This window comes from Lactuca sativa, chromosome 4 (assembly GCF_002870075.4).
Source record: "Lactuca sativa cultivar Salinas chromosome 4, Lsat_Salinas_v11, whole genome shotgun sequence".
Lineage (NCBI taxonomy): Eukaryota > Viridiplantae > Streptophyta > Magnoliopsida > Asterales > Asteraceae > Lactuca > Lactuca sativa.
Window position 1 is genome coordinate 259,103,920 of NC_056626.2, and position 24,121 is coordinate 259,128,040.

Consider the following 24,121-nt stretch of genomic DNA (forward strand, 5'->3'; position numbering starts at 1 on the left):
AACCTTGAACCTCAATAGCTTTTGCTCTCTGAACCGAACCTATGCTTTCGGTAGCTGGTGTTCTCTGAACCGAACCTTTCCCTTCGGTTGTTATTCCTTTCTTCCGGCCTAACAGCACTTTTCTCTGACTTTGAATTTTTGTCATGATAAGAGAAATGGGCGTTTTGAGATCGCCAAAACTGTTTTCGTTCTGAGAGATTCTTTTTGTATCTCAGATTTCTTTGCTGCTTTTGATTCTTCACTTGCTTTGGCTGTCGGTGGATGTTGGCTTTTTGCTTTGGTTTCCTATCAGCCGGTTCACTTTTAACAGATGATGTTTCGCTTGTAGGAGTGACTTCTTCTACAGAAACATCTTTTGTACCACTAGTACTTGGCACATCGAAGTGGTCAGGCTTGTTTAGTGGCTCTGGCACATATCTGCCTTTGGTTTTCCAGGACGTTCGCTCTGACAGACCAACGATTTCGTCAGCATTATCTATAGGAGCAGACCAGAAAAACTCATCACAGCCATCTGCATTATCTTCGTTTACTATGGCGGTGACCTTATACACCTGATTTGGTGTTGTTCTCACCTTTTGGTATACAACGGATTTTTCTTCAAGAATCGGGGACTTATTTTGGGACAAACGAGCAAACTCCACTGAATTTTCAGAAATAAGATTATTGTGGTTTTCGGGTTCGCTCTTGACAAACTCAGAACAGTCGACTTCATCCTCTACAGAAATTACACTCATATCATCATCCTCATTAAGCTCAGACGCGTTTTCAACATCAATTTTATTTTTTGAGCTCAAGTTTGCATTCAATGAGTCAAATTTTTGTATGGTTTCGGTCCTTAGTTTCAGTTTATCGTTTTCATCCAAAAGGTTTTTCAGCATGTCCTTATGGTCCTTGGACTTTATAAAAGATTCAATTTTGTCCAGACCATACATATAAGTCGGATTCACATCATCAGACGAAACTACACTTTCGCAATTATATGCTTCAACATCGATTTCATCCTCCTTAAACTCAAGGAAGGGAAAAATCATGCGATGAATTTTCTGCCCTATTTCACAGTTCATATGAAGTTGAGTGATGTTAACATAAAGACGTTTAGCAATTAAACAAAAAACATTTCTCTGTTTCAGAAGTTTTAAATTGTCTCTTTGTAAATAAATGTTTTCGTCCTTAGATTTATTCAGCTCCGACTCCTTCAGCTCTATCCACATCCTCCGTTCCTCACTCTTGGATGACACCCTGCTTATTTGGTCAGTTAGGTTAGAATTGGTGACCCGTGTTTGAGTTAAACTGCTATCTAGATTTGAGATTCTTGAATTTAAGCTTTTCAATTCTTTTTCATATGAATTTTGTGGGACTTTGAATGAAACAAAAACGGATTGTACCTTCTTGATCAATTCATCAAGCTCATTGAACTGCACACTAAGAGGTTTTGTTGTGAAGCATAAGTCCTCTCGCTCCTTGGTGTCCTCTTTCCCACCGTCTGTATTTTATCCCCTCATTTGAGATACATCTGTCACCATCAAACACTTCCCACTGCTTTCATCACCTCTTGCAACATACGCCTTTCCATGAGATGGCTTCCTGACTTCATCATCCTCTGAGTCGGTTGACCAGACCTGCACGCCACCGAACTCATCATCCGCTGCCGAACCCTGCACAATCAAAGCATTCATCGAAGGGTTAGTAGCAGCTTTCTTTCTCTTGATCTCTTCCAACTTTTTCATTAACACAACTTCTTCATCTTTCTCCTCATCCTTCTATGCCATTTTCTTCAAGACACAGTCTTTGGCATAGTGGTTCTTTCCTCCACAGTAGTAGCAGTTCACACCAGAATCTCCTTCAACTTTCTCCTTTTTCTTTGGTTCTTCTGTCTTTGGTTCCTCTTTAACCTTTTCAGAACTGTAGCTTCCCTGCCAATTTCGGTTCTTATTGGTAGGGAACCTTTTCTTAATGAACCTCTTTGGATTCGACACCATCATTACATAGTCTTCAGAATTAAGATCATAGTCTTCTAAGTTGAGATCTTCATCTTCTACCACACATTTGCTTTTAGACAGGAGTGCCAAGGACCCCAAACTTGAGACCACGTTTTTCTCTTGCAAGACAATCTTTTCTTGGGATTTCAGAATCCCCACCAGCTTTGCCAATAATTAAGATTTAAATTGCTCATGAGCTTTAACAGTGGACACAACTGCTCTCCACTCGGGTCTTAGGCCATTCAAGAAGGTTAATTTCTGTTCAATCAGCTTCCTTTCTATATCGTGTTTGATCATCTTGCTAAGAAGATGATTGAAGCGATCAAACATCTGAGTAACAGTTTCATCAAAATTCTGTTTAAATTCACCAAACTCAGAGAAAAGCAAGGTCTGAATAGAATGCTCCAAATCTTCATCTGTGGAATATAGCTCTCGCAGCCTATCCCAGATTTCTTTAGCGGTGCTGCAAGAACTTACCAGCCTAAATGTATCTGATTAAAGAGCGAATCGAATCAGTCTCAATGCTTTAATATTGCACTGAAACTTTTCTTTTTCATCTTGAGCAACGTCCTTTACGTCCTTTAACAGATCATTATACTCTTTCTTTGTTTTAATGATTTTTGATGTTCCTGAGTGAGCAAATGGTCCAGAAACGATTGCTTCTCAAATAAGGTATCCATTGTCTTCAGATCCGATGACATAACCTTCAAAATGATGCGCCCAGACTTCATAATCCAGGGTGTAAAGAATAGGAATCTTCGTTGTTGATCCAATGATGTTCGAGATGTTGATGGGATTAGATTGTGACTCGTCCATGCTTGATCGTTTAACCTGTTTGAAAGATCATACTTGTAATATGTAATATTATGGAATGACGGCTCAATAAATATTAGTTAATGCGGAATAACCCTAATCGCAAACTCTTTCACAGAAAAAGATGTGTATGAATTACACAGCCTCCTGCTCTGATACCAATTGATGAGTTATAAAATAACTCTTTGATCGATTAGATCTTTGTAACAGGTAAGTAATGAACGTAAAGATAGTAAAAACGAAACACAAGTATGAATCAGAATGTGTCGAATGATTAGATTACTCGATCCTCAGCAGAGCTCGACTAAGAACTTCCACTGTAGAGGATTCTAGGGTTACAAAATAAGAACGATGAATATGCTGAACAATACTTTTCTAATCGTCTCTAATCCCCACACTCTAGGATGCATACAAGCATCTATTTATACTAAACCCTACAAAAGTCACGAATGGACAAGCCCATACCGGAGATAAACATTGGACTAGCTAACGAGCCCAATAGACGCAACACAATACTGGACCTAACAACTTGAAAACTGATCCTTCCATCGATCTAGTGGTGTACGACGGCGTATTGCGATGACAGCCACCATGGTCGGCTGCCATAGTGGTTCTCCATGACCCAACTCGACAGGACTTCCCCCACAGCGCACCCACGTCGCACACGAGCCTTGAACTAAACCATCACTCACCGGTGATAACAGGAAACGCCATGAGTCCCTCCACCCGCAAGGCGGCCGACGACAAGATGAATAGAAGAAGAAGAAGAACAATAGCAGCGATTTAGAACATTTACAATGGCTGTGGCGGTTGATTGGTAACCTCATCAACGACGGTGGCATTGGAGGAAAGCGAGATTACGACCTCGTCGATCATTACACCCATCGGCGATGACAGTTGAGGTTGCTTGGCAGTTGGCTCACGACTCCGACCATGGCTACAAGGCAGTTGATCGGTCTTTGGCATGCTTCGGGTTCGTCGATACTCGTTAGGGGAGAAACATCTCTGGTGGCACACCATTCGGTCGACGGGAGGTGTAGCAGCGCCGGCTAAGGGGTCATAAGGATGACGGCTGGTGAAGAAACGATTAGGTTTAGGGTTTGAAGCGGGAGGGGTGACGGGTTATATACCCCGATCCCTTAAACTTACCTCCATAATAACGAGTTTGGCCCCTTCCTTCCTTTTTTCTTTCAATCTTAATCCAATATTTACCCTTTAGCCCTTGCTCCCATAATTTCCTTTCATAATAAGTCCTGAAATTACCAACCAGCCCCTAAGCCCTCAAATCTCTTCAATTTAAGTCCATAAATTACCAAACGCCCCCTAACTTCTGAAATCCTTTTAAAATTAAATCCAGATCTTACACTTTTAACCCCCAACTTCTAAAATGTGGCAATTAACTCCTCGAAACCAACACCCTGCATATATAATTATTTGTTTTAGGGCTACGAGCCATTCATTAATTAATTTATTTATTTAATAAATAAACGGGGCTTTACAAGGGCGGTCCAACAACATGTTGTAGGCCAATACACTTAGGGTGGGCCAACTTTATGTTAAAGGCGGAGACATACTAGGTTTGTGGTGAAGGCCATATAGGAGGACCAACTTTATGCTGAAGGTCGGGGTGGACCAACTTTATGCTGAAGGCTGCGACAGACTAGCTTTTTGTTGACTGTCGGGGCGGGCCAACTTTGAATTGAAGGCCAAAGGGACTGACTAGCTTTGTGTTGAGTGCCATTATTTTTTTACATTGTATGTATATTTTTGTGTGTTATGTTTTGGGGGACTCAATAAGCTTTGTGCACACACATCAATAGTTTTATGATTCAAGATTTCGTGATATTTTCTTATGAACTATGATTTTGCATTTCGGTTTATGGAAAAATGCCTTTATCTTGAATACAGTTTTATGAAATGAGTATTTTCCTTAAATTTAAAATGAAACATTTATTGTGAAAATTGGGATGTTACACCTTTTCTTAAGGATCATTCTAAACTTCCAATACTTCACTAATGATATTTAGGAAGGATAAATCAAATAACAATGGACTAAAGTCTCGAGAGGGAGAGATATAGATTTAAGATCAACTGAGAGAGGATAAGAGAATGGTGTAATGAAATTAGAGGTTTGAGGTCTCTATTTATAAGCTGGGAGTTCTACCTTTGGGTGGCGTTTTATGCATAGTGACAACACGACCCTATGTGGACTTGTTCCTCCATACTTGTTGGTGGTTAGCAGCATTAAATGTTGCCAGTTGACATCTTAATTCGCCAGGTACCTACTATTTTCTCGCTAACTTCGGATAATCGCAACTTTCTCGTACGAGCTCTATTTCCAATGTTCTTTATATCCACCGTTTCATATTCACGTCTATTACAACTCTACTTTATATTACTTTGGCAAAGAATTAAAATATTTTCAAGGTATATTTTATATACAATGAATTGTACTTTATCATCTGAAGAAATGAAAACATGATGTTACATCAATGCTTGGTATGACATATGTAATTCTCGAGGTGGTTTTGAAAATGAAAATTAAATTTTATATTAAGTATTTATTCGTTAATTAAAATTAATGTAACCTTTTTTATGTCTAATTTTTTCTTTTTCTTTTTTTTTAAAAAAATTTTAATCTATGTAATATTTTAATTTACATAAAATCTAGTGTTTTTCTTTTATTTGCTTAATTAAAAAATTATAATTTACTTAATTAAAAAGATAAAAATAAAATAATTTGATTATGAGATGTGTTGGGTATTTCAAGTGCAAATTGATGTGACAATGGTGATGAGTTGATGTTTAGATTTAGGACTAACTTGGGATGTTTAGAGTGTTCCATCACACAAAGCTCCGAAAAGAATAGGGCCGGAAAATCATCATATTTACTTACTATATTTAAATTATAAACGATCTCATTGACGTTTATAAAAAAATTTATTGAATGGCAGCTCGTTAAGTGAGCGTCACTTATTATCCATCCGCCCATGTTCGACACTATTGGACTCCATATTTTTTGGAAGCTGATCTGTACATAATAATTTTTATCCATACACAACAATTGGTGCTTGAAAATGTTGTATTATACAACTATATAATGCATAAATTGTTTGTGGTAACGTGTATATATATATATATATATATATATATATATATATATATATATATATATATATATATATATATATATATATATATATATATATATATATATATATTAATTGGAGCTCATTAAACCATCTCCTATTGTAGACAATTTGGTTGAAGTGCATAATCTTTTATTGGGCCACTAACCATAGTTCGATACTTCGTTTCCTACTACCTACTGGGCCATTTTATTTTCTTTTTGTTTAACGTTTCCAACTTCAACATAATATAAAATACTTAGGAATATATATATATATATATATATATATATATATATATATATATATATATATATATATATATATATATATATATATATATATATATATATATACTAGCCGTTTACCCGCGCAAAGCGGCGGGCGACAAATAGTTTGTTTCGACAATTAATTTCTTTTCGATGGAAAATGATTATTTTCAACTCAATCATTAGTTTGTTTTAGGAAAATTCATGAAATGAACAAATTATAGGGTGTTGAGTATTTATTTGGATGAAAAAAAGATCTGGTCAAAACCTTGGAAGAAAAGATTTATAGGAGTTTGTTTAAATTTTAATATTATTTTATTAGTAATTAGTTGTACAATTAGCTTAATGATTCGGACGTCTTAAAAAAAAATTATTATTTTATTCAATCCATTTTTAGAAATAGTGGGATTTGTTTTATAAGATAGTATATATATATATATATATATATATATATATATATATATTTATTTATTTATTTATTTTTTACAGGGCCTAAAATAAATGAGGACTGTTGTGTTTATATTAATAGCCATAGACACAAGGGCGAGTATACCCATGGCGTAAATGGTTGAAAAGTGATGATAATATATGGTTGAGTCATTTTAAATGTACGAATGGAATCTTATATACACAAATTATGATTGATTTTTGTTGCTTTAGTTTGACAAATGTATAAACAATATATTGATTTATCTTATTTTTATAACATATTACTTTGATTATTTTCTTTATTAGTTATGTACATGACAAATCTATCCAATTATATTTCTATCTCTCGATATAATATCTATAATTGTGTTGCATACATAAGATAAAATAAGCAACTCAATCAATTTAAGACTAAAAAATTGAAATATTATTTAATGTAGATCTAAAAGTCAACATTTTCAACTTATCGGTTAAGATAAAATCACCCAAAAGATAAACCTAATAAGATCCTTTGGACAAACCTAGTATGATCATTTGTTTAATTTTCTTATTTAACCATTGTACTTTGAAAGTACAATGGTTTAATAAGAAAAAAAAAACATAACTTTTTTCAAGATATGAATTAAAAAAGAAAGTATGATGCTATATTTGAATGTACGGTGCTTAAATAAGAAAAGAATATAATTTTTTGTGAAAATAATAATTAAAAATTAAATTATGATGCTATATTTGAAAGTACAATGCATAAATAAGAAAAATAACATAATTTTTATTGAAATTAAGTACAATGCTATTATTTTCAAAGACGAATTATCATTTTGCCCCTAGCCTCATTTATACATTTGTTTAAAATATGACAGTTGTAAAATGACCGTTATCATTATATATATCTATAATGTTTTAAGAATTACCACAAAAAAAATGTTACTCGTGTTTTCTAATTTCTATATGTCTAATTGAAAATGCATTTTGAAAAATATTGAAAGATAACTTAAATCCAAAATATATTTTCAAAAATATTGAAATAAATAACTCAGTTTCTTGAATGAAACTTTTCAACACTAAAGAATGAAGCACTTAAATGTTATCTAGATGAAAAAATACATTGGATTTATGCTCTCTTTCTAAATTAAACAGTCATGTTACTAATCGATTAATGAACACAATGTTTTTAATAACTCAAAGCACGATTTTGGAATGTATGTCAAGTGATAATAAATTAGAGCTTATCGACAAATAAGCACAACTCTCACGTTCAAATATGCAGTTTGCAGAAAATATAAAATGACGCCACCTAGAGTGTAATAATAACCGTGTAGGACTTACACTAAAGTTAAAGAAACCAACCTAGTAAAGGTTTCTTGTATCAAGATTTGTTCAAGCTCTGTTTTTTTTGTATTAATAGTGGCAGAAAAGCTAGAAAAACTCCCACCTTGATGAGTTTTAAATCTAATCATCTAGTTGAATTCTTCAATTCATGAATTGGAAAAAAAAGTTACATCCTGATTACAGTTACAGTTATAGTGGTTTCAGACAAAATGGTTGGATAAAGCATTTGTTAATCAACTCGTAATGACATACATGCCAAAAACTTGGTTTTTAGATAATTTATTGCCAACAACGTTAGAGTTGTAGCCACAAATTCTAGATGGACTTATGAGATAGATGCATGAACTCAGGAAAACGAAGATAACATAGCAAGTGTTCAGGAAAGTTCACCTTATACATCCAACACAACATTGAAAAGTTTTATAATTCATGAACTCCATCACTATGGTCAATATTTATCACTTTATTAGCAATTACGATTATAAAAACATTTGTAACTCCTAAGAAACAATAAATTTATATTTGTTCATAACTTCAAGTAAAGGGAATAAAAAAACAATTTCCAAAGGAATGTGATTCCTTCATTTTTGTTATCATTCATGTCTTAGTCAAGGGTTGATATTATTTTTCATTCTAGCCTAAAAATTGCAATAAAACCCATTTCTATTTATGTTTTTATATCGCAATTTTTTTTAAAGGTTATATTATTATTGTAAAAAATCGAGAAATGTTGTTCTTATTGTAACTTATTTGGGCTTTAAATAAATTTTATTATGTTTTATCTTTGTAAATAAAAGTTTGTTGATTTACTCAGCTAAGTTGAGTACACGGCCAAGCTGATTCTTAAGATGGGTTTATATAAGAAACTATGCATTCTTAAAATATACCAAGTAAGATTAGTATAAAACAAAGAAATTATATAAGAAAATGAAAACGCATATATACCATGTAAATCTTGTTTCATTGCCTCGGCTTTTATGAACCCCATGGCTTTTTTCTGAGGTATGGACTGAAAAATGGTGACACACACTTAAACATGAAAAATCGTGTACATCTTGAAAGAGTTCAAGGAATATGGAGGCATGTAGCAAGGCTTACAGTTAACAAGGTAAAAACAAAGGATACTTCTCAAAGTCTTAATAGCATTGATTGTGATTAGCTCAACATCAATTTCAAAGATTTCTAATTCATCTACACCACCATAAATAGCAGGATATCACATCAATTAAAGATTTTACCTGTGTAAATATAACAATCATTTGATCCATGAAAGAGCCATAATTGTAGGAAAGTTGATTGTTTCTAAAGAAAGTTTGGAACATAAAAAAAGTAACTTTTATTATCAATAAGATGGAACAGTTAATATAGTTCAAGAGACTCACTTTTGATAGCTAGAACCCCTTAAACAACAACCAGTCCATTTGTAGGAAACAAATATGAAGAATCAAGTAAACACCATGTTGACCACCATTCATGACAACTTATATTTTGGTTATGTTTTTTTAATCAAGCTTGTACCTTACTTTGTTCCCTTTACTAATCACAATCACATGCAAAAAGCTAAAATTTCGATAATAAAATAGGCAAAAAAATGACTTGTTATGAAAATAAGCTTTGTAGAAAGTGACAAACCTGAAGAGTCCTTGTAGCAAATGCAACACCAATGGTGGATTTTGACTCCAACTCAAAAAAAAAAACATGAAAATTATGATCACCAAACATATAGATAATCGTCTTTCCATTGATATGTGCACATAGGACATTCAGTCTTCCACCTGCCAAAAGTTTTCACAGGAAATTCATGATCCATAATTTATGCACACAAAGAGTACCCCAAAATTTATCATAAACCCCTGAATATATAAATAAAACCATTATCGTTTGATAAGGGTACACTCAATGAAGCTCACATAAAAATACTTATCGAGGGAAGGAGAGACGATTAGTTCACAGTCGGTGAATGACCAATTAAAAAAAGTAATGACAAACCTTTTGCAATAGTTGATGAGATAGATATCGATATTTCTTCTATACCCATCCGAAGGAGCTTCCATGGATGACAACTAGAAGCACATGTAACAATGGAACATGAGTCATATCAGGTAACACCAATAGAACCAGAAGAAGATAAAGGAATTTCTACTTGAAAATTATATAGTACAAATTAAATACATACGAAATTGATTATAGAAACATAAAAACTTCGATTATACAACAAAATTGAATATGCAACAAAGAAAATTGATAGGATAGTGGGGCAGAGACCGAGGATATAGCAAGATAGCAGGCAACAACCAAATAACCCTTAAATCAAAACCATAACATTAAATTTTATATAAAAAAAGCATGGTTGACATAATGATGATAAATGTTAGTTGAAAAAACTACATCAACATGTCGAAAATTGATAATATGTGAACATTGCACAAACTACACAAAAGTGAGGCATTCATGTTGGAGAAGAAAAAATTAGGGGATTAGGATTACCTGGGTCGAGATATGGAGCATAGAAAAGGAGAGTGGTGTAGAAAACACACTCGTGAACAAATCAATATCAAGAACCCAGTAAGTGTATGTATGTGTCTTTCCCATTGATGCAGTAGATAGAAAGAGAAAGATAAAGAAGGATGATTGATCCCTCAATTCCTCAAACAATAGTAGAATTTAGGGCTTTGTTCATCAAAATTGAAAAACGAACACCATAACATAATCAATTATAAGCAGTAATGAGGAGAAACAAAGAATTCTAGTGGAAGGTGGAAAGAACTATCTGCGATTTCAGTTCAAAGTAATTGATTGAAGCATTGAACAATTTATAGTGAAACTGAAGACTTATATAGGTGCGAACAGAGATCGTGGTGGTGTAGTTACCGGTTTAGATGGAATAACACTCTTTATCAAAGAAAGCACCACATGCGATTGAGTCGTGGGCACCAAAGCCAGAGAAGACAACTGCCATGTATGTGGGGGAGAAGAAGGAGGAATCAGGGGATGATCACCGTAAATAGAGAGTTAATGCGGCTCATATTAAATGTTGCTTGAGTTTGAAGGGCTGCGATTATGGACGACAGTTTTCCACTCACCGTCGTCCATAGTATTAATAATTAATAATACTAATGTTTTATTTTCTTTTCATTCGAATTTAAACATTTTCAGTTATACCCTTTACATTTGCACAGAATCTTCAACTAACTTTTTTTATTTACACTTTATATTCTTATCAAATTCTTATACTCTATTAATACTCGCTTATGAACAATGCTTAGTTTTAAGATAGTGGTTTCAGGTTTGGCTCTTCTTAGATAGGATCCTGTGTTTGTCAGTTGGTATGGAACCTATTTGAGCCGACTTCGATTTCAACTCACTGTTGTCTCCTCCAATTAGATTGCTCTACTTCTCACCGCCTTACTCTTCCCAGTTTTATTATTCCATTACCTTTCTTCATTGTGATTTTTAAATAAGCGAAACACCGATCATTAAGCTCAGGAAACACCAGAGTAAACTGCTCCCCTGTATACCATCACTCCCTCAAATTTCGTAGACTGCTTTTCTTGGTGGGTTGCCGTTGGTTTTGCTTTTGGAGTAGAGTAGGAGCAATCGATTGGATGTTGATTACAAATACATGTTGTCATATCGATTCGATTGTAAGGCCGGACGGAGTGTACAGCGGGGAAGACCGTGGGACTCTACCCGCACGGCGGAACACCGCACCGTCGGTGCGAGGAAGGGTGGTGCGGGACCGGCTGAGGGATCCCTTTGCCGCGTTCTCCCTCCTTCGTTGATTGGTCAAAATGTTTTTTTATGAAGTATCCGTTAAAAAATGTTTTTTTACCAACGACTATATCCATTAAACTCTAATTTGTTCTGTTTTTTTACCCTTTAAAACATCTATAAATACTCATAACTATTTATCTTCAATCAAACATTCAAGCAAACACTCTACAACCTTTATTTTCTTCAAAAAAAAAAAAACGAATCCGACAATCAATCCTTAATCTCCAATAGAAGGAAAAAAAACTCATGTTTCGAGTTTAAGCACCCCTACTCGAAACATTTTTGCTATTGATTCATCATCACAAGAAGTTTATCGTCCCCAACTCGATGCTCTCATTCAATCTCCACTACAATTTCAATACCAAAATGTTAGACAATATTACCGGGTACAAGTTCCAAATGTTACTCCACAAATGTTTTCAAACTTTATTGTTTTTCCCGATCAACATTCGCGCCAAATCAACCTCAAACCCAAACCCAACTCCAAACCCAAACCCAAACTCAAACCCAAACCCAACAACAATTCCAACTTGTCGATGAGTTAGATGACTCGGAAGAAGAAGAGATAATTCTCGAAACTCAAGCCACACCACCCCCACAATGACGTAAAGAGAAAAAACAAGCGTGCGAGGGTGTCGCACAACTGGGAAGACAAAAGCCGGCAACATAACTTCCACAAGAAGAGCTAGTTTTGGTAAACCCTTGAGTTGACATTTCTGAGGATTCGATGACAGGAAATGCACAACCGGAAGAACATTTTTGGTTTCACATTTTAGAATGGTTTCGGGAGGAGCTAGAAAAAGATGACGACTACCGTACGAAACACCAAATCAATTCGAAGTTTCGAGAAATTGCAAAGGGAGTTTCAAAAATAAACGTGTTGTACAACAACCTAAAAACCCAATGAAAAAGCGGCCAAGGTAACGAAGAAATACTTCAAGAAGCTTTGCAATTTTACCTTGAGGAAGTTAGAAAACCATTCAAGTGACACGATTGTTGGAAATTATTGGTTAGATGTCCTAGGTGGAAATAATACGAGCAATATTTTATTTTTGGAGTACAACAATCAAAGTGAACGAAAACGGGCTCTAGTGGTTGCACAACTTTCTCCGATGCTCGGGTTGGTCTAGATTTAAATCAGGATGACGAACTCAAGCTAGAAAAAATTATCCGACCGATGGGTAGGAACATATCAAAGAGGAAGGGAAAAGGGACTTCTTCGGGTGCATCGTATTTTAGCATGGACGTAGACGAAATGCGAAAAAGAACAGTGTCGTTGGATATACTTGTATCACTTAGCTATTATCAAATCATATAAATCAATTAATTTTATTTAAAAAAAATAGTGAGATGAGCTTCTCACCCATTCTTTGGGTTTAGGTGAGGGAAATGGTGATGGGAAAGGGTGATGTGACTCACAAAAAGTAAGGAAAACTCCACACTCATACCCTTTGGTCTATGTATCTACACCTCTAATTTAATTTCGGTTTTCTGATTTTGCTCTTCTCTTTGAACAACAATGCGGTTGGATATACTTGTATCACTTAGCTGTTATCAAAGCTTGGGTAGATGTGGAAAATCATGTAATATGTATTTTCGTGCCCACAAAGTATTTGATGTTATGTCTTTTTGTGTTGATGTGCTTGTAATTCTGATTTTTAGTTTGTTGTCCATATAATTTGAGAATATTGCATAAATTTATATAATTGAGGCTTAACTGTGTAACGTGAGTTGTTCTATTGCGATACAATTCACAAACCTCATCATGTTGTCATCTCTCAAATCTTGCACATGGAATCCCGTAGCCATAGCCCATATTACTTGGGCTTCCATTTAATTCTTAAATTAGTTATATATTCTAAAAGCCACTCGATTAAAAAAAACATCATTATTTTCTACAAATACCTTAATATGTGAAAAGCTGCGATTTTTAGTTAGCTGATTAGCATTGAAGTGGTGGAACGAATCGATTATTATTTAGCTATATTAGCCAAAAACAAGCATCCATATACATAGTTTATATTTAAAGTGGTGACACGTGATTGATCCTAGGCATGCAAAAACCGGTTTTTTTTATGAGCCGGTTCGGTTCAAGTCCAAGTAGTCTAAACCGGTTCACACCCAAACCGATTCGGTTCCAAACCGGTTCACCCCCAAAAATATCCGAACTTATGTAAACCGGTTCGGTTTATTAGAAACCGGTTCAACAAAAACCGGTTCAGAAAACCGGTTCAAAAAACCGGTTCAAAACTGGATCAAAATCGGATCAAAAAACCGGTTCGACGCAAATAAGGTTTTCTAATTTTTATTTTTTTTCATTTATTTTTTATTTTTTTATTTTTTTTGTTTTTGGGCTAATAAGTGTAAAATAGGAATGGGTGTTTTTTTGTTTAGAGTATAAAGCTCTAAATGGCGAACGGTAATATGCAAAACCGGTTCAAAACCGGATCAAAATCGGATCAAAAAACCGGTTCTTATTAAACCGGATCACACGGGCAAAATGGCGAACTGGTTCGGTCCGGGGGTTCGGTTCATGCCTGAACCGGTTCGGAGGTAAACCGGTTTCCGGTTCACTGACCGGTTCGGTTTGTGAACCGGTTTTGTTGGTCACGTCTAATTGATCCTAATGAAATATATTTTTTTGTAAGTTTGTTTTCAAATCTTTATATATATATATATATATATATATATATATATATATATATATATATATATATATATATATATATATATATATATATATAAAAGTTTATGGAAGATAATACAATGGATCTGTGACACGGTCAAAGATAGTAATTTTGGAGATCTTCCCTTCCATTTGAGATTTTAATTTTATAAATTAAACTTATAGGAGTATATTTTTCTGTGACACATGTGTTTATATAAAAATTGATTAAACGTATAAAACATCAACTCCTACCAAAGGGTTTGTAGCCCAACGGTATTAGGTGGTGCCCTCCTTTTTTGAGGTCAAGGGTTCAAGTCCCTTTGTGGACATAGATGGAATTAGATGTTAGTTTAGGAATAGATTAGTACATTTGTATTTCCCGGTTCAAAAAAAATAAAACATCAACTCCTAAGGTAGTGGAGGATGTTGATCCTATTTGGTTTTAAATTAATATATAGTAGACAAGGCCGATTTAGTTTGGACTTAGAACGAGAAGAAAAAAAAGTCTCGAAAGCCACAAACGTAACAAAGATTTGAAAAAAAAGAAACATACGATTTTACTAAAACTATTAATAATATAATCAATAACACATATATAGCCACAATGATGCAAAATCATCTACAACACTATTAAGATTAATTCAATCTAACTTGTAAAAAATTTGTGCTTTTGTGGATGCCTATTATCACAGGAAGCTACAAAATAAAATCGGTAACAAGTTATAAATCTATAAAATAAAAGAAGTTCAAAATATGTTAAGTAACATAATACCTTATCAACTCTAGAAATCTACTAATTTGCATATGAAACTCTGAAAACTTAAGTCAAACACAACCATAAGAAATCTTTTCCAAATATTGATACAAATATCTACAAATGTAATTTACCTAATTCGGTGAAATATCATAAACTTGGAGATTTGAGTTTCGTTGTTTCAGTGAAATGGCTTCAAAAATCTTATTCCAAAACAAAATAGAAAATGTGAAATTGAAAAGCTTTGTGAAAAAAAAAATTAGAGAAAACAAATAAATACAAACATAGGACGAGAAACAAAAACAAAAAACAGAAACTAAAAACATAAATAAGAGTTAGATATTAAAATTAGAAGCTTTAATACCAAACCTTATCTAATATCGATATTCACTTAAAATTTCAGAATTAAGCACAAAAGGGAAGATAAAATCATTATTTTAACACATAAGGCGTCATTCACAAAAAGTCAATTGCCTTCCCGCCTAATGGCACCTTAATTAATGTGGCTTTCTTGTTTCTTCGTTCAAATGCCAAAAATACCGTTACAAAAATAATATATATATATATATATATATATATATATATATATATATATATATATAGAGAGAGAGAGAGAGAGAGAGAGAGAGAGAGAGAGAGTCAAGATCAAATAACAAAGAAAATTTTGGTAGGATGGTAAGAAATTTTTTTTCTACATATTTTTTTAGCGAACATATAAAAATGAATCATTAGATGATTCACAAGAAAAAATTCCTAAAAAAACATCTTCATGATTCATTTTTAAGTAAATTAAAAAAAATTCACTTTTATGACAATTTTAGTGAATAACAACGAAATCACTGTATAAATGAATCATCAGTGTGTTTTTTGGAGATTTTTTTGGTGAATCATGTTATTTTTGATTCATCTAGTGATTCATTTCTTTTGTTCGTCAGAAAAATATGTAGAAAAAAACTTCTTACCTTCTTACCAAAAAAAAATTTCTTACCGGATATATATATATATATATATATATATATATATATATATATATATATATATATATATATATATATATATATACACACACAGAGAGAGACATTGCATAACACATAAAATTTGGGCTCCTTACAGCCACGTGCCTTGGGCGGTTGCCCGAGTTACCTAACATCTGGATCGGACCTGATAGTAGATACAATCTATGTGACTTTATATAATAAAAAAATAAGTAAAAGTAAGTTGTTATTTTTTTCACTAAGCCCTTTTAAGTTATAAAAAAACTATTAAAAGTTTAGGCTTTGTTGATGACAACATCCAATCTTACTTTTATTGATCAGAAGAAGCAAAAGAGATAAAATACAATTTCAAATTTCATTTAAGGAAGTGTATATATAAATTATCAAATTCGAGGTAATCCAAGGTTACTTTTATTTATTTTTTATTTTTTCTATAAAATTGTTCCTTCATCTATTTCATTATACCAAACACGCCTAAATTTTAAAATATTGAACACTCACCCTTTCATCATAAAAATTTTATTTGCTTGGTGGTCTACTATAAGGTGCAATGTCTTATATTATGATACTAGGTGTAAAATCCGTGTATTATTAAAAAAATAAATTATTAAAATATAAATAATAAGTGTTTTTTATAATAAAATTTGAAATAAAAAACCAAGAAACATATTAATTGCAATTTACTATAATATTTATTAAATTTGATACTTTACATATATAACTATAAGTATTACATGTCTTTTTAATTTTAAAAATTAAAAAAAACCATAAATTGACATATGGATATTATTTATTTCAAAATTATCACAAAATTACAAGTGTCAAAGTTTACGAAAAATTGACATGATATGTTGGAACCATTTGAGCTTATTGTAGCCCATCATGTTGGAAATTTAATGTATTTTTATGTCCAATAAAACCTTTTAACTTAATATTTTAATATGTGATCCATGACCTAATGCTATTATATATATATATATATATATATATATATATATATATATATATATATATATATATATATATATATATATATATATATATATATATATATATATATATATATATAATAGCATTAGGTCATGGATCACATATTAAAATATTAAGTTAAAAGGTTTTATTGGACATAAAAGTATATTAAATTTCCAACATGATGGGCTACAGTAAGCCCAAATACTTCCAACATATCATGTCAATCTCTCTCTCTCTCTCTCTCTCTCTCTCTCTCTCTCGAGAGAGAGAGAGAGAGAGAGAGAGAAGAAGAAATGAATGCTTCTGTAAGCACATCCAATGCTAAAACAAACCGAATCCTTTTCATGTTTGTTTGTTCAAAGGCAATAATGATAGAATCATATGTAAAACTGAATTTGACAGATTTCATAGACGTTAATTAGTGCTTTTTTTTATAACTTTTTCTATGTAACAAGCAGGAGATGTGATGGATCACCGATAGACAACAATTGATCTTGAATGATTAATTCCGATTTTGGTATCAAAGATGAAGCAAGTGCTTCTGAAGACAAAGCATCAAATCGGGTTAAGCTTAAAATGAGAAAAAGGGTTAAAACCCAACTCAACCCAAACCCAATAACACAACTTTAATAAATGATTGAATTTATTTAGTGTTGTTTTTTGTTATCTATAATTTTTATTGATATAAGTAAGCGGTGACAAAAAAAACCCAACAAAAAAAAAGTAACACATGCTTCATCACGGGATCACTCACTAGTTATTGTATTAATTTATAATACTTTATATAAATTTTAAATGTGATTGTTTTTGTCATTAGTTTAATTTTAAGGTTTCAGTGATGTATTCTTTAAAAATACTAAAAAAATATTGTAAGTTCATATAAGTATACATAAAAGTTACGGTTAACATATCTATTTATTAGGTTAATACATGTGGAAACCGCAGTTAAGAAAAAAAAATGATACTGACAATTTTAAATCGTTACGACTATTGAAATATTTATAGAATTTTTACAATTTACAAAGATAGAAGTTTGTCTGTAAATTTATAATGATTAGTATATACACGTTATGAATATGTGATCTACATTATGGGTGTGTTTGGGAGTGCTTTTTGAACTCTACAAGTGTTCTTAGATAGAAGTGCTTATTTGCTTATAGTGGTGGTATTTTTCTTTTTTAAAAGTGTTTGGATAAACTTTTATTGTGAAAAAGCCAATAAGTCAATAAGTTAAAAAATGTTTGGTTTAAAAAGTGTTTTTTAAAGTTATTTTGGTTGAAAAACCATAAGCAGTTTCAAAAAGCCACATTTTACATGCTTATTAAAAAGTGTTTTTTGAATCTTATAGAAAAGTTTTCTGAAAAGTGCTTTTGAGTTTGCCAAACACTTTTTTTTGACTTATTAGCTTTTCAAAAAGCCAATAAGAACTTTTCAAACGCAATCCGAAACACCCTTTATATGTATGTGTAGATATTTGATAAATCTTGAGTTTACATTTTTTTTGAACAACAACATTATATTAAAAAACAAAACCTCTAGCAAGGAGCTAGAGAAAAGAAAAAATTAAGACCGGATTGGATTTTGTGACCACATCATCCAGCTAATCTGAGCCTTAGAATTTCGAAACGAAAATCAACGAAAAGAAAGATCCACAACATAATCAAAAAGCTTATCTTTTCTAGGTTTATTGCTACTAAAAAGTAAAGAATTACGAAACATCCAAAGCACCCATATGACCACCATAAACACCGGCTCACAATCGGGCGTTCCATATGAAATGACAGTCTAGAATCCACCCAATCCATTACATCAGGGATAGATGAAAAACAGGAGGGTCCAAATGAAGCCAATGCCCAACCCGACTCCAAACCTGAGCAACAACCGAACACTGCAGTAACTTCTTGAGAATTATGACACACAAGACACAGTAAGGAATCTATCACCAACCCCCTTTCCACCAGTTTAACTCTTACCAGAATACGATCCAAAAGCACACGCCCTAAAAAATGTTAATTTTAATAGGGACAAAAGGGTTCCACCTACTAGGCATACTACCCATAGGAAGTGACATATCATCAACCCAATTCTATGCTAATTTAATAGTAAAAATACCCCATGGTTCAAGCTTCCAAGACCACTTATCCGACATCTCCCCTAAGCGAATAGGATTTAAAGTCTCCATAAGATCATCATACTGGGTCGATTCAGCCCCTCCTCTAATCCCTTGACGCCAATGAAAGTTCCATCCCCCCGAATCCCAATAGTCACTTACCCGAGCATCTTGATTAACGTCCAAAGCAAAAAGCCTCCCAAACCGCTCCCTGAGAGGAATATCCAAGAACCAAACATCCTTCCAGAACCTCGTTTAAGTCCTATCCCCCACCACTCTATATATGGAATTAGAAGGAATACAACCATTCTCATGGAGATGATTAATGGATCCTACAATCTTTTGCCAAACACTCCCTCCAGTTCCTATTCTCGAATCATCCGAAAAACCACCACCTTCCCCATGAGAAAATTTGACATTTTTAACCCAAAGAGCTCCCTTGTCATTGAGAAACCGCCACTTCCATTTATAAAGAAGGCCAAGGTTAAAAGCATCCAAACTACTAACCCCAATACCTCCATGAGCATATGAGTTCAAAATCAACTTCCAATTAACCCAATGAATACGATGTTAACCCTCATCCACTCCCTCAAAAAACGAGCACACAGAGCCTCTAGAGAGTGACATACAATCGTTGGAAGACGAAACAAAGAGAAGAAGTAAATACCCAAACTCCCTAGAACCGACTTAATAAGGGTCAGACAACCTCCAATGGACAACAACTTGACCTTCCAAGAAGATAACCTCTTCTTAAAACGGTCTATAATAATCTGGCAACCTTTAAGACGAACCATAGGTTCTCCAACCAGGATACCAAGATAAACAAAGGGAAGAGTTCCAACCAAACACTCGGTAAAAGAAGCTAAAGAAGCAATCTCCACCTAGTTAACCCCTACCCTATAAAGATTTGATTTAATAAGATTGAGGTTTAGGCCCGAAACCAAATAAAAACACCTCAGAATACAAATCAAGTTCTGGATATTAGAGACATCCCATTCCCCAAGAAAAATCGCGTCATCTACATAAAACAAATGAGAAATATGGACCTCATCCGAACCCAATGGAGCACCTCGAAACTCCCATTTCAGCAACCGCATCCTCTAAGGCAATATGAAGCCCTTCCATAGCTATGATGAATAAAAAAGGAGAAATGAGATCTCCTTGTCTGAGACCACTGAAAAGCTGAAACTGATCAGTAAGGCTCCCATTAATCAACACCGAAGATCTAGCATTATAGTACACGTCACGAATTGCAGGCTCTCCATTTCTCACCAAAACCGAGAAACCCCATAACCTTATCCAAATACTCCCAGCTCACAGAATCATAGGCTTTTTGAAAATCAACTTTAAACATCAAAAGCTTTTTCTTTTTCTATTTCAACCACCTCACTAGCTCATTAACCATCAACGGGTCATCAAGAATTTGGCGGGACCGGAGAAAAGCCGATTACTCAGATCGAATAATCTCATGAAGAATAGGGGCCAACATATCAGTCAACAACTTTGCAATAATCTTAAATTGCAACCCAATAAGACTAATAGGCCGATAATCCTTGATATAATGCGGATTATCGGTTTTGGGGATCAAGGTAATAAAGGATGAATTACACCCCTTTGGAAAGACTGGTTTGGAAAAAAAACTCTTGCATAAAAGCAATAACATCATTAGCAAGGATCTCCCAAAAATATTGTAACACTCTAAAAATTCAAGCCAATTTAAACTTTTCAAAAACAACCCAGTTTCGTTAAGTTATTACAAAAATGTTTTCAATACAAATATTATCAGAGTCTTCCCAAAACCATATCATAAAACATAAACATGAAGAGCGGTACGATCACGCCTTTGCCTTGCCACGGTCTCCTGAAGTACCTGAAACATTTAAACCACAACTGTAAGCCCGAAAGCTTAGTGAGATACCCCCAAAATACCAACCACATATACCATACACATAACATATCACAACAGAACATAACAGCCATGCACTTCGGGTCTACTGTGTGACTGGTCCGCCGCACCGGGCCTTCAGTCTACCTGGTCTACCATCTGAGTCTAGTCATATCCATCGAGTCTGTAGTGTGGTTGGCCCGCCCGCACCGGGCCTCCAACCTACCTGGTCCACTCTCTGAGTCTTCAGTATGACTGGTCCGCCCGCACTCGGCCTTCAGTCGGCCTGGTCCACTCTCTAAGCCTCCGCACGTCTGGTCCACCCTCGTGGGGCCTACAGCCTATTTGGACCGCTCGCTGGACCTTCGGAATTTCCGGTCTGCCCTGGGTATGTTAGCCTACAGCACAAAGCAGGACCCGCCTCAACCCAACCCAGTTAACCAACCATGTGCACATAAACATATAACCACATAACAATTAATCATCAATCAACCGATCTAGCAGATCACATACATAGCATAATCTAAACAGGATATCGACCTAACCGGTCACTAATATAGCATCATCCTATGTACAGGATACCGACCTTAACCAGGTCTATAACATATACCACCCTAACTACCAGGATGTTAACATAGCAAAACAATAACATAAAACCATTACCTGGATTACAATCTGATAAAGGGCCGACCTTGGTGCCTTAGATCCTGTCGATATAGTGAGGATAACTCACCTCATAATTGCTGACTGAAGAGATAAGATCACGCTGCTCCAACATTCGACACGAACTCCACCACTAATAATACCAAACGACTGAACTCAATAAATACCAATAATTACCAAATTACCCCTGGAAGTCAACTGGTCAAGTCTTGGTCAAAGTCAAAGTCCTTAGTCAAAGTAAAACTTCCTGACTGAGGGGCTGTTTGGTAGGATCTGAATTTTTAAGATCTGAATTTTTAAGAGATCTGAATTTTTAAGAGGGTCTGAAATTTTAAGAGCTGAATGTTTAACATGCTGTTTGGTTGGGTCCTCTGAATTGTTGTGCTGAATTAATAAAATAACCATTTTACCCTTCTGTTATATTTTTTATTGAATTCAAGTGTTTTTTAGAAATTAAATTAAACACAAATCCAAATCAAACATAAAATATTTTTTAATCCACAAAATCATACTAAAACCCAAATAAAGTCCTACAAATTTAATTTGACCCCAATTGATTCGTGTTTTCAAATTGCTCCCTTCCCATCCATTGATTGTAACTTCATGTAAACAAGCTTCTAGAAATATTTTCTCTTCACCTTCAACCTTCCAATTAATCCTATCCTTCTTTTCTCCCATTTCTTTCATCAATTCAACAAACAAATACATGTATAAGCAACAATTTAAGCATTGCAAATGCATATTTTCAGCCACAATTTAAGCAACCAAAAGACACATTTTCAGCAACAAATTCAACAAAAAAAAATGCAATTCAGCAACAAATTTAACAAAAAAAATGCATAATTTAGCAACAATTTCAACAAAAAAATGCAATTCAACAACAATTTCAACAAAAAGGGCATAATTCAGCAACATTTAACAATATATTTCATTTAACATAAGATTTCATAGCTAGAACCAGATTTCATGGAAAAGTTCTGCACATTTAACATCATCATTCATAACATTATAACACCATATTCCAGATTTCACCATATCAAGAGTTTGATTTCAGATTTCACCAAGTTTGATTTCAGGAAAAAAAATTACATTTAATTTCAGCAAAAATTGATTCCCGATTTCACAATAAGCTTTGTATAAAAACTGATTTCATAAGTTGTTTGAGAAGAAAACTGATGAGAACTTGTAATGATTTCAACATGGATTATAGAAGAAAGTAACGGAGGGGTTTACCTACAGAAATTGTTGCTGTTAAGAGGTGGAATTGTAGAAATCGTTGTTGTCAAGGTGGAGTCGGAGTGCTGTGGTGCTGCGTCGGAGCTGTCGCCGGAGAAGAAGACATCGGCGACTGTTATGGCGGGGACGGAAGACGGCTGGAGGCGATGTCGCTAGCTGTTGTGCATCAATGAGAGGGAACTCTGAAGAGGCGAGGTGTAGAGAAGAATAGAAAAGGCGATACAATTAGGGCTAGGGCATTTGTGTCCTTATTTTTTTTAGACGCACCTTAAAGTCTGAAATTTTAAGTGCTATTTAACAAATTCAGAGGTAGAAAATAAGAGGTTACCAAACATGCCATATCTGAATTTTTAAGAGGTTACCTCTTAATTTTTCAATTAAGAGGTAAACAAACGGTCCTTGACTCTACTCGCCAAGTCAGCCCGCTGACTCGTCGAGTCCCTATGCTCTGAAAACTCCCATATCACGACCCAACTCGCCGAGTCGCCCCATGACTCGCCGAGTCGCACGAATTCTGAGTCACCTCCTGCTCAACTCACCGAGTCGTCCCTCGACTCATCGATTCACAGCTCACCCAAAACAGTTAGGACTTCGCGACTAGACTTGACGAGTCAAAGAACAGACTCGTTGAGTCCAAGGCAATCTTCAACAAACATGCCGAGTTGTTCTTCCAACTCGTCGAGTTCTTGCCTATCTTCATCCAACTTGCCGAGTACACCCATGCGACTCGCCGAGTACAACTAGTTCTTAATCCATAAAGTGGCTTTCCAAGCCATGTAGGGGCTCCAATCCATAGATCTATTCTTCTACAAGCTATTCCTCACGTAAAGTTGCAATCTTTATGTGAATTCAAAGAGATCTAAGCATAAAACACTCTTGTGCTAGGGCTTGGGACAAGAAGGCTTCACCAACAATTCAAATACAGGAACTTTATGCTCTTTTGGATCATCACTACTCTAGATCTGAGGTAGCAACCTCAGATCCAACCTCCAAACTCAAGATAGCACTAGATATATTCCCAAAAATCCCACAAATGATAGATCTAGATGGATAACAGCTCAAGCAACGAATCATTACCTCAAGAGAAGACTCCAACAGAAGAATAAGCCAAAACCTT